Source organism: Gadus morhua, chromosome 1, assembly GCF_902167405.1.
Source record: "Gadus morhua chromosome 1, gadMor3.0, whole genome shotgun sequence".
Lineage (NCBI taxonomy): Eukaryota > Metazoa > Chordata > Actinopteri > Gadiformes > Gadidae > Gadus > Gadus morhua.
Window position 1 is genome coordinate 13,323,479 of NC_044048.1, and position 13,013 is coordinate 13,336,491.

Below are 13,013 nucleotides of genomic sequence, written 5' to 3' on the forward strand. Positions count from 1 at the left end.
CAAATGCTCGGGTTTCTCTCCTGCTACAGACCGTTTATCCGCAACATCTCCCGCATCGCCCACCCACTGTACAACCTGCTTACTGTCCCTACTGTACCTAACCCTGAAAGTCACACCCCAGACCAATACAGTGGACCAGCTCCCACCAGGAAGTACTAAATGAGCTGATTGATGCACTCACACAGCCTCCTGTTCTGGGATATCCAGACTTCACGGAGCCGTTCGTGTTACACTGTGATGCATCACAAGTTGGCCTGGGGGCTGTGTTGTATCAGCGAAAGGAAGGGAGGATGATAGTGATAGCGTATGGCTCCCGCACCTTAAGTCCATCAGAAAAGAGGTATCATCTGCACTCCGGGAAACTAGAGTTCTTGGTGTTGAAGTGGGCCATCTGTGAACGTTTCCACGACTACCTGTTCAACGCTACATCATTTGTGGTGTACACAGACAACAACCCGTTGACCTATGTGCTCACTTCCGCCAAACTAAACGCCACCGGATACAGATGGGTGGCAGATCTGGCCGACTACAACTTCACCATACGCTATCGTCCCGGCAAGAACCACTCAGATGCTGATGGGCTGTCGCGGATGCCCTTGGACTTTGAGGACCACATTCGCAGCTGTACTGCAGAGTCGAGAGGCGTATGTTTTGGAGATGTATTAGATTAGATTAGGTCCACATTTCACAAGACTTCTCTTGGTCACACAACACCTCCACTCTGATCAAGAAAGCTCAACGACACCTTTTCTTCCTAAGGAAACTGAAGAAAACTGAACCCTCCCCTCAGATCCTCTGGAACCTCCATCGGTGCACCGTTTAGACTCTAAACGGTGCTCTAAACTTTAGAGCATCCTCACCCAGTGCTTCATGGTGTGGTATGGCAACAGCACAATGGAGGATAGGAAAGCCCTGCAGCGAGTGGTGAAAACTGCTCAGATCATTGGCACATCACTCCTTGCCCTCTCTGGCCTTCATCACTCACGGTGTCTGCGGCGTGCTGACCACATCATCAAGGACCACACACACCCCAGTCACGGACCGTTCTCTATCCTCCCGTCTGGGAGACGTTCCAGGAGCCTTGAGCAGGCTCAGAAATAGCTTCTACCACAACACCATAACACTGCTCACACTAAGACCCCACCCCTGACCTGCCACTGCCCCTGCCCCGCCCCCCTCTCCTATTGAACATGGACTATGGATCGTCTGACTACCTCTGACCACTATGCACTTTATTAATGCACTTCAACAATGCACTTTATGTGATCTCACTGCATTCTATTCATGGGCTATGGACTGTCTGACTCCTCAGAACTCTATGCACTTAATATTAGCTTGCAATCTGTGTCTTATGTATGTTTTTATTTAAGCACTGCTAAAGGAAAAGCACTTTTTAATGATTGCACTACTGTTTAGATGTAAACTGCAATTTGTTGTACTGTTTTTCCTTACTTGTGCAATGACAATAAAGTTGAATCTCATCTAATCTAGTCTGACGATGTCAAAACCCACATCACCTCTTCACTGCCTGACTCCCTGGACCCGCTACAGTTCGCCTACAGGCCGAACAGGTCTTCAGGCGACCCCATCTCCCTCGCCCTCCACAAGGGCCTCTCCCACCTGGACCAAAGAAACCACACACAAACCACCGGGTTGAAGGACAGCTTGAAGGACCCCCCCCCCCCCAAACAAGCACAAAATAACTTTAGGCACTATGGACATAAGTATATATAACTATTCTATCACTCTTGTTAGTTTTACTTTATTTTATCCTTAATTCATTGTATCTACTTGCTACCTGCACTGTCGAGGAGAACTATCTTAGGACACTGGAATCTCATTGCCAGCAATGACTGCTACTGCATGTTTGCTTTGCATTTGACCAAAGTAAAGACCTTGAAGCCAGATGTTTCTCTATCTGCTCCCTCTGCCCCGCCTCCACTGAGCGCATTGTGTTACAAAGTTAGGAGCAAAAAATGGTTTCAAGGAAATGAAAGTGAAACAAAACTCCACGTCACACTGTAACGAGCTATATAATAGGAACAACCCAGTTATAGTCATTCACACTCTACCCACACACTGAGCAGGTCTGGTTTAACCCACGGGTAAGTTATCTGTATTCTTTTGGCACCAGAAATGTGTTTGTGCATAGAATCCTTTTTGATTAAACCTGTAGGTAGGTAATGATGTAAAATGTTGTCTGGAAAAGCTATTCAAAAGATTAAAAGAACACATACACAACTACATGCCTCTTAGGTAGAACTAAATAGAAAGTTGTGTTTTCCTCCAGAAAGAATGTTTTGTTTTAGTTTACATTGACACATTGTCCAGAAATGGAAAGATTTTATAGAACAGACTATAAACAAAGTTATAGTTATATAAGTTAAAGTTATAGATCTTTTATGACCTCACTGAGGTCATAAAAGATCCCATCCATGGAAGGTGCCGCCCCACCCTCGTATTCTCCCTGAGGAGGGACTTCATGTCCTGCACTAAACTGGGAAAAGTCATAAGACCTGGGTCACGGAATAACTTAAAAAATGTTGCACTTTTCTTCCACGGAAGTTTCTCAGTAATCCCCCTCCGCCCTTCCTCAGTGTATTTTCAGGTTCTATACTACATCGTTGTGATTTGATCCATTCTATCTTTTATCAATGCATATATTCTCTTTTTGTAATAGTATTATTTGTAAGTATTACCACTATGACAGATATTTTTTCCCTTTCGTTATTTAACAGTAAGGCCATCCTTTCTGTGGTCTGAAAGGTCTGTGTGTCTTTGTGTGTCTGTTTGTTTGCTGTGTGGGCGTGTGCGTGCACGGGCGCATGTGTGGATTCAGAGATAAAAAAAATCTAATTCCTGTCTTTCCCTGCTGTTCTCAGCTTAATAAAAATACATTTTAACGAGCGAAATGTAATCAAAAGTGAAAGCTTACCTCCACATGTTTTGTACTCTTGTCTATGACTGTCCTTGTTTTACATCTGCTCTGCAAGGCAACGTATCGTGTATTGATTCCTTCAACAGTCGCTAACGGCTGTGACTGTGTTTTCAGGCACATTCCTACTCAAAAATGTCCCATCAGCAGTCCTACTCCTGGGAGGAAGATGACTTTCAGCTTCCAACTGGGGTTAAGAAAATTGGCCATGAAAAGCCAAATTGCGGTCAGACCTACGTCATGTACCACGGCACCACCAGGACCAATGCAACGGCCATCCAGAAGAGGGGTTCCGCCAGTCTGCGGGCGGGATGCTGGGCCGTGGCGTCTACCTCAGCCGTGACATGAACAAGGCCAGAGCGTATCCCATCGACCCTAAGCTGCTCCTGACTCAGACGGGTGGTGTTCAGGGTGAATGTCAACGTGGGGAACGTGATCGCAATTAACCGCCAGGGCCATCCTCGCCAGAATAACTGGCATGATAGCGGGTACGGGGAGGTCTTCGACACAGCCTGGTGCCCCCCGAACTGCGGCATGACGAGGAGGCATGGAGGAGGACTGCGTCTGGGACCCCAGCCGCATCAAGATGACAAGTGTATCACCCCGACCTCTATGGCTGGGCAAAGCCCGGCCATCCATTCTATAAATAAATGGGAGCACACCTGTTGTTGAAGTAAAAATATGAGAACATTAAACAAATTCGGCCAAAGTTCTGCTTCTTGATACATTGACATTTTTATAGCTCATGTTGTCACTGTTATTCCGATAAACATTTATAAAATAAATTTGGTAAAAAAAAGTTTTGAGTCCGAAGTTTTGTCCGACGCATAACAAAGGAAAACAGCTGAATAAGAACAAGAATGTTGGTTGGTGATCAGGAGGAGGTCACAAGGCATTTTACGTACGTTTTTCATCAGCAGTTTAATTTGAATCCTAATTTACATTTAGGGCCTTTAGCCTTTTACACACACACACACAACAATACATGCACACACACACACACACACACACACACACACACACACACACACACACACACACACACACACACACACACACACAGTGGTCTCTGTCCAGAGCCTTTCTGGGATATGGCAGCTTTCCACTCTTACCCTCAGCAGGAGAAAGGTGGACGGCAGTAGGGCCGAATCCCGCTTCCTTGCTCCTAGCAAAATCTCAACCCTAGACCTCGATGTTGTGCATTCACGCACAGCGAGTCATGTCCCGAAAGCCATTTTAGGGTAGTGTAATGGGTAAGGGGGAGGGCTAACATCCCCTCCAAGTTAAGATTTTCGATGGACAACCTTGCAGCGCTACAGTTGTGACTTGCTCTCGCAATACCGTGCGAGAAAATGGATGACTCTGCATGTATACGCACTGACTGTGATGTCGTTTTTTCTTTTATAAACCAGTGTATTTTTTCATTTATTTTGGTAACGCGTTACAAAGTAAGTAACGAGTAAATACAGTTACGCCTGTACTTTTTCATGTAGAAAGTAAAGTTACGCTTTACAACTGAAGATATCGGCGCAACGTTACTTTTCCCAGGGACAGATTTGACAGCCATACTGCCTTCTCAGGCAGTATGCTATTGCGCAAGCACGCAGGTGCGCAGCAAGTGCGCCTGCGTGCTTGCGTTATAGTCCCTTCACGAGCTCTCAGAGATAACAAACGCGTCACTGTTTACCTGTGTAAGGACATGGTTCCCTTTCAAAATGTCGATAGAAAGGGCTTTAAAGAGGTCAAAATACTAAATCCCAGGTTCGCATTACCTGCCTGCACACACTTCATCCAAATTGAGACGCCAAAACGGCCACACCACCATGAACAAGCCCGATCTAGTCTGATCTCGGAAGCTAAGCATGGTCGGGCCTGGTTAGTACTTGGATGGGAGACCTGGGAGTACCAGATGCTGTAAGTGGTGTCGGGTGCTGGCCAAAAAACCGAGGTCCTGACTCACTGAGCTCATTAAAGATCCCAGGGCACTTATCACAAAGAGTAGCGGTTTCCCCGGTGTCCTGGCTAAAACTGCCCAACCAGGCTCATTCAAACTGGCCCCCTAATCATCCTCCTGTATAACCCTACTTGTGCAATGACAATAAAGTTGAATCTAATCTAATCTAGTCGTGACGTAGTCAAAACCCACATCACCTCTTCACTGCCTGACTCCCTGGACCCGCTACAGTTCGCCTACAGGCCGAACAGGTCTTCAGAGGACCCCATCTCCCTCGCCCTCCACAAGGCCCTGATGTATCTCTATCTGCTCCCTCTGCCCCGCCTCCACTGAGAGCCTCAAGTTACAAAGTTAGGAGCAAAGAATGGTTTCAAGCAAATGAAAGTGAAACAAAACTCCACGTCACACTGTAACGAGCTATATAATAGGAACAACCCCGTTATAGTCATTCACTCTCTACCCACACACTGAGCAGGTCTGGTTTAACCCACGGGTAAGTTATCGGTATTCTTTTGGCACCAGAAATGTTTTTGTGCATAGAATCTTTTTTGATTAAACCTGTAGGTAGGTAATAATGTAAAATGTAGTCTGGAAAAAGCTATTAAAAAAATTAAAAGACCACATACACAACTACATGCCTCTTAGGTAGGCCAAAATAGAAAGTTGTGTTTTCCTCCAGAAAGAATGTTCTGTTTTAGTTTACATTGACACATTGTCCCGAAATGGAAAGATTGACTGTGATTATGTAAGGTGCCTCCCCAACCTAATATTCTCCCTGAAGGAGGGACTTCATGTCCTGCACTGAACGGGTCAGGGAATAATGCAGAGACAGCTTCGGGCTACCAGCATCTGTCTCGTACGGTGTGGAATGAGAGCTTGTGAAGGGACTTTAACGCAAGCACGCAGGCGCACTTGCTGCGCACCTGCGTGCTTGCGCAATAGCATACTGCCTGAGAAGGCAGTATGGCTGTCAAATCTGTCCCTGGGAAAAGTAATGTTGCGCCGATATCTTCAGTTGTAAAGCGTAACTTTACTTTTTACATGAAAAAGTACAGGCGTAACTGTATTTACTCGTTACTTACTTTGTAACGCGTTACCAAAATAAATGAAAAAATACACTGGTTTATAAAAGAAAAAACGACACCACAGTTAATGCGTATACATGCAGAGTAATCCAGAAAGTCACAACTGTAGCGTTGCAAGGTTGTCCATCGAAAATCTTAACTTGGAGGGGATGTTAGCCCTCCCCCTTACCCATTACATTACCCTAAAATGGCTTTCGGGACATGACCCGCTGTGCGTGAACGCACAACATCGAGGTCTAGGGTTGAGATTTTGCTGAGAAACTTCCGTAGAAGAAAAGTGCGCCATTTTTTTAAGAAGTTATTGCCTGACCCGGGTCGTATGACTTTTCCCAGTTCAGTGCTGAGTTCATAAAATAAGGCACTTATCGCAAAGAGTAGCGGTTTCCCCGGTGTCCTGGCTAAAACTGCCCAACCAGGCTCATTCAAACTGGCCCCCTAATCATCTTCCTGTATAATTTGCTGACTCATTAATTCCCTCACTCTCCACCTCCATCCCCTGGTGTGTGGTGAGCGTTCTGGCGCAGATTGGCTGCCGTGCATCACCCAAGTGGGTGCTACACACTGGTTGTGGTGAGTGAGGTCCTCCCCTTCACTTTAAAGCATCTTTGAGTGTGTAGAAAAGTGCTACATAAATTCAATCAATTGTTAATATTATTATGAAACCTATACGGCAAGGTCCACGTAGAAAGAAACCCATACTATTAAACATTTGTATTTTTCAGAGATGGAAATAACTTGAGAAAAGATATTGCAATTTTTCTATGCAGTTTTGCTGCCTAACCACCCCTTCAGAAGCATTTTTATCGAGATTAGAAGATACAATTAATATACTGTGATATAATACCATCTATGGCTATGCCTCAAATCAAACCGTGATATACATTTTAGTCAGTGGCGGTTTTAGGCGAACTGGGCAGCCGCCCGGGGCGGCATATTTGTGGGGGGCGGCAAATGACATGGGTGGCACCACGAGCAGTCTAAAAAAAAAAATGCGCTGCGTAGCGGTTATCAATGAAGTACCCCCCCCCATACCGTACAGCTCTACCAGGACCCCTGCCCACTGGAAACATCTAGAACAGAGGTTTGTAAATCCTTAAAAACAGCAGAAAGCAGGGAAGAGTACCTGACACTAAAAAATGCCCCCTGGCCTGGAAAGTATCCCAGGAAGAGTACTCATGGTGTGTGCAGACCAGCTGGCAGATGAATTCACAGACACCTTCAACACATCCCTACTCCAGTCTGTAGTCCCCACATGTTTCAAAAGGACCAACATTGTCACATAATAAAGACTTGACTTGACTGTCCCCAAGAAAGCAAAAGCCCTCAGTTGAATGGACTTCCGCCCCCTAGCACTCACATCCGTCATCATGAGGTGCCTCGAGCTGCTAGTCAGAACCCAAATCACCTGTTCAGTGCCTGACTCCCTGGAGCCACTGCAGTTCGCCTACAGGCCGAACAGGTCTTCAGAGGACCCCATCCCCCTCCAAACTGCCCTCTCCAACCTGGACTAGCTGACACCGCACATGAACCGCCAGGTTCAAGGACAGCTTCTGCCCACAAACGATTAGAACGATTGAGAACGATGATTAGAACAAACGATAAGACTATTGAACTCTGTACTGTGATCACCCACCACGCCCCAAAGCAGCACAAAATAACCGTAGGCACTATGGACATAGGTATATATATAACTACATACTGTATATAATATAACTAACTATTCTATCACTCTTGTTAGTTTTTCTTTATTTTATACATACCCAGATGTGTCTTTTTTTTTTATAAATCTTTTTATTGAAAAACCAAGAGTTGTTACAATGACTTATCAGCAAGGTTGCATTTTTCTTCTTTATTTTTTTTTTACACACACAAAACACCCCCCACCCAACTGTCCCCCCGCCCCAACTGAACCAAAATAATATTAAGCAAATAATGAACGAAGAGAAAAGGCTTAGTAACAGGTGTCTATAAAAGGATACACCGAATTAAAATTAGAACACCCCAGATGTGTGTCTGTGTGCTCCCTCTGACCCGCCTCCACTTACAGCATCCTGTTCGAAGTTTGTCGGGTAAAAATAACGGAAATGAAACCCAGTTATAGTCATTCACACTCTACCCACACACTGAGCAGGTCTGGTTTAACCCACGGGTTAAACCTGTATTCTTTTGGCGCCAGAAATTTGTTTTGTCGTTTGAATTGCGAATGTAAAATCGAATCTGGAAAAAGCTATTCGAAAAAGTAAAAGACCACATACACAACTACATGCCTCTTAGGAAGGCCAAATAGAAAGTTGTGTTTTCCTCCAGAAAGAATGTGCTGTTTTAGTTTACATTGACACATTGTCGAGAGATGGAACAATTTTAAAGATCTGATTCTGATCGTGGAAGGTGCCTCCCCACTCTAATATTCTCCCTGGATGAGGGACCTCATGTCCTGCACAACAAAAAAGAAAAGTGCATAAAAAATGGCGCACTTTTCTTCCACTTAGGTCTCTCACGGCAGCGAGGCTGCGGCGGGAGACAACCGCGGTCAGCAACGATAGTTACGTATTGTAACTCTAGATTCTATGAGTCAACCCAGTCGCCAAGAAAAAACGTTGACGGTGTACGTTTCCATGAACACTGGATACGTAGCATTTCAACGTAAAAAATAGCATGTTATACCTACAGTATCCACGCGTGCCGCTGTGGAGGCGGGTTTCGGGGTTTGGGTTTCACGGCTTTCGCGGCAAATTGTGGACACGATTGTTTAGGGGGGGGTGGAGGTAGACTGTTGTTGACCGGGGAGGGGGGGGGGGAGACACGTTTGTTGGGGGGGGGACGACGACGACGACACGTTTGTTGAGGGGGGGGGGGGGGGGGGGGGGGGGGGGGGAGACACGTTTGTTGAGGGGGGGGGGGGCACGCTCGACAACGAGAGTTTGTTTTTATTGAACGCTCGACAACGAGAGTTGGTTTTTATTGAACGAGACTTCAACACGGAACAGCTGCACGAAACGATGGTCACGTCACTCTCGGTGACGGTGTCGACAACAATGAACACACGAACAATGTTAATAGAACAACACACAACCACATAACATCCCGAACCCATTAACCCCACTTAATCCTAACAACAAAACAAGTTAACAAAAGCCCCTTTTGTCAACTGACAACCCCAAGTCCCAGAATCCCCCGCGGCTCCGGAACACGGCGTAGCCGATATTAATCTTTATTATCTGAATGGGAAATGCAATATTTTAGGAGAGATACACCATTAAACGCGTTTCTAATGACATTTCTATCGAGAAATGTACATTTTCCTTACATAATCTTCAGTCAGTGAATGTGTATGATCTTTATTAATCTTTATTATCTGAATGGGAAATGCAATATTTTAGGACCGATTCACCGTTAAACGTGTTTCTAATAACATTTCTAGCGAGAAATATACTTTTTACTTGCATAATCTTCAGTCAGTGATTGTGTCTGATCTTTAGTTTTATAGTTATTAGGATTTGATCGGCTCGCTCGCATGTTTCAACGACGTCAGGTTGTTAGGAATAGGGACGCTGCTTTCGCTAAACTAGCAGCTCACGTGCTTCCTGCGTTTGTGTTATTAAACTGTTACTTTATGTAACTTTTAATGATATCATCTTGTTAGAAACACGTATATCTGAGAGACAACCCAGTCGCCAAAAGCATACGTTGACAGTGTACGTTTCGTGAACACTGGATTACGTCGCATTTCAACATAAAATAGCGTGTTATACACACACACGCACGCACACACACGCAAGCACACACACGCACGCACAGACACACACACACACACACACACACACACACACACACACACACACACACACACACACACACACACACACACACACACACACACACGCGCACACACACACGCACACGGTGCATTTCGCTGCTATAACAACAACAAAAAAATATTCCCTCAAATATTATTACTAAAGAACCGTTTTCCAAAGAACGAAATGTAAACCAATGCATTCTGAATGGGAGTGTTTCTCCGATTTTTCCATGCTACACAGAACGAAATGTAAACCCATGCAAATAAAGACTTCATGGTCATAATAATTTAAATATCATTAATCTCCTGAGTGTGTTGGGTGGTATTCTATTTTTTTCAACGGGGCTGGTGCCGTCTCCTTTTGACCTTTTGACCCCAGACTTCTGGGGGAATAGCTGAATCAATTCATTAGTCAATCAGAAGCATGTAAATATCTTCCCGGTGGCGTAGGAGGACGAACAAGGTGTCCTTCAACATCTACGCTTCCAGGCGATTGCAACGGTGCCACACATGAGCATATTCGAACATGTTTAATGGTAGTAATTAGCTGTCGAAGTTGGAGGCCTTAATCAATAATGAGCAGCTATTGATTTGCTTCCCGATAAAAATTTGTGACAAATGACATGTTATTTAGCATCTACACATTGAGCTGAGTCCAATGACACCAAGCATGACACTTTAGCTAATGGTAACATGTATTTTACATGGTACACCTAGGTCTAGGACATGATCTCGGTGTAGCAAGAGGGCGAGCTTGAACTCATTGGACTCAACTTAACGTGTAGATGCTAATTAACATGTAATTTGTCAAAAATCTCCATCGGGAAGCAAATCTATAGCTGGTCATTATTGATGAAGGCCTTCAAAAACGACAGCTAATTACTACCCCGAAACATATTCAAATGATCATGTGTGGCATTGTTGCAATCGTCTCGAAACGTAGATGTCAAAGGACACCTTGTTTGCCCTGTTGCACGACCGGGAAGATATTTTCATACTTCTAATGGATTGATTCATATTTTAAGGTTCTCGGAGTGAGACTTTAAGCGGCTGCAGCAGAAGTGTTGAGACGAAAGATGATATCAAGACATTAATAGAATATTCCCATTCACATTATGATTCTTCGTCATAACATCCGACCAAACATCCTTTACATTCACCGAGCGAAGATTATGAAAGTCCAGGCCCCCCCTTCCTGCACTCGGGGTCCGACCGGGCCCAGTTTCGGTGCGGGGGTCCCAGTTAGGCCCTAGAATATGGTATTCAAATTTCAGGGCGGTAGGACCTTCCTATCTCAAAAACTGTTTTTCCACCACATTCTGAACCATTAGGTCTCGCAGGCAACACTTCTGAAGGGGCTTTGTCCAAATGACAGTCCATTTGGGAAAACTTTTTTTCTCTATGGGCTAGAACTACAAATCTTGGATATGTCGTTCTCGGGGCCCCGGGAAATGTGTGTAAACATTTTAGCATCCCTAGCTATCTCGAAAAGGCCGGAAAAGGGGCGTGACCTCCAACAGTACAGTCACTGTACATAAGACAGAGGTTAGTTTCTAGGCCCCATTTTTTGCGGGATGGAGGTGTACATTTGTGGCTTAATGTGTGTAGACACAGCTGGCCTGTGGCCACGTCTTTGAAGTCTGGGGTCAAAAGGTCAAAAGGAGCCGGCACCACGCCGCTTATGAGATAACAAAAAATGAATCTGTATTTCTCTCATAACATTTTGTCATTATTGAAGAGAGGCCTGATTCTCAGATATGCATGTTGGACTGTTAGGGTATAGGTCTGGGAAGAACTTCAGGCCAAAATCTTGCAAGCCGCTGGGTGCAGGTGCAACGAGATGGAGCACTTGCTGAGTAATTTCCTGTAGGGCTGGAGCCACAGGTTGAAGCGTATATGCGTCCTTTGAAACCCCCTTTGATATATAAGAGACCCCAAGGTACAGTTTACTTAAATGTTCTCGCCTCAGTCACCTATTGCATCACTTCCTTTAGGGCTTCGGCCTCCTAATTGATCATTGTAGTATAATTGAATGCCCTCTTTCATATTATATGATACTTCCACCACTGGGACGTGGCAACAACTCTCCAAATCCATATGGGGAGGGGGGGGGGGGGGGGGGGGGGGGGTGTACACTAGACATAAATAGGAAGCAAACTCAGGAGAAGGAATGACCTCTCACAAATATTTATTGAATAAATTGTTTCAAATAACCCTGCCTCGTTAAATCAATGAACTTGGTGTTTTGCTTTCAAAAATAGGTTATAGAAGAAGTCTAAACTGCAGAAAATAAAAACATCCAAGCTGCCTTTTAAGGATACCTCGGAATATCTGTCTATTTTTTAACCGTCGGACCACAGTTTACGACAAAAACAACACAATTTACGGCAGCTCCTTTGCCGCGTGGTTTTTAGAGCCATGTAAGGATTAGAGGGGGCGGTCGATAGCAACCACCATAGCAACCATGACGGTCAAGTGACTGGATGCAGCCCCGTTGGAAAAAATAGAATACCACCCAACACACTCAGGAGATTAATGATATTTAAATTATTATGACCATGAAGTCTTTATTTGCATGGGTTTACATTTCGTTCTGTGTAGCATGGAAAAATCGGAGAAACACTCCCATTCAGAATGCATTGGTTTACATTTCGTTCCTTGGAAAACGGTTCTTTAGTAATAATATTTTAGGGGATTTGTTGTTGTTTTAGCAGCGAAATGCACCGTGTGCGTGTGTGTGTGTGTGTGTGTGTGTGTGTGTGTGTGTGTGTGTGTGTGTGTGTGTGTGTGTGTGTGTGTGTGTGTGTCTGTGCGTGCGTGTGCGTGCTTGTGTGTGTGTGTGTGCGTGCGTGTGTGTGTGTATAACACGCTATTTTATGTTGAAATGCGACGTAATCCAGTGTTCACGAAACGTACACTGTCAACGTATGCTTTTGGCGACTGGGTTGGCTCTCAGATATACGTGTTTCTAACAAGATGATATCATTAAAAGTTACATAAAGTAACAGTTTAATAACACAAACGCAGGAAGCACGTGAGCTGCTAGTTTAGCGAAAGCAGCGTCCCTATTCCTAACAACCTGACGTCGTTGAAACATGCGAGCGAGCCGATCAAATCCTAATAACTATAAAACTAAAGATCAGACACAATCACTGACTGAAGATTATGCAAGTAAAAAGTATATTTCTCGCTAGAAATGTTATTAGAAACACGTTTAACGGTGAATCGGTCCTAAAATAT

General features: G+C 44.6%; 1 pseudogene; it reads left to right on the forward strand.

Moving 5' to 3' along the window:
- Nucleotides 1-4,740: 4,740 nt before the first annotated feature.
- LOC115553854 (uncharacterized) lies at nt 4,741-4,856 on the forward strand (annotated as a pseudogene).
- The last annotated feature ends 8,157 nt before the right edge of the window (nt 4,857-13,013 follow it).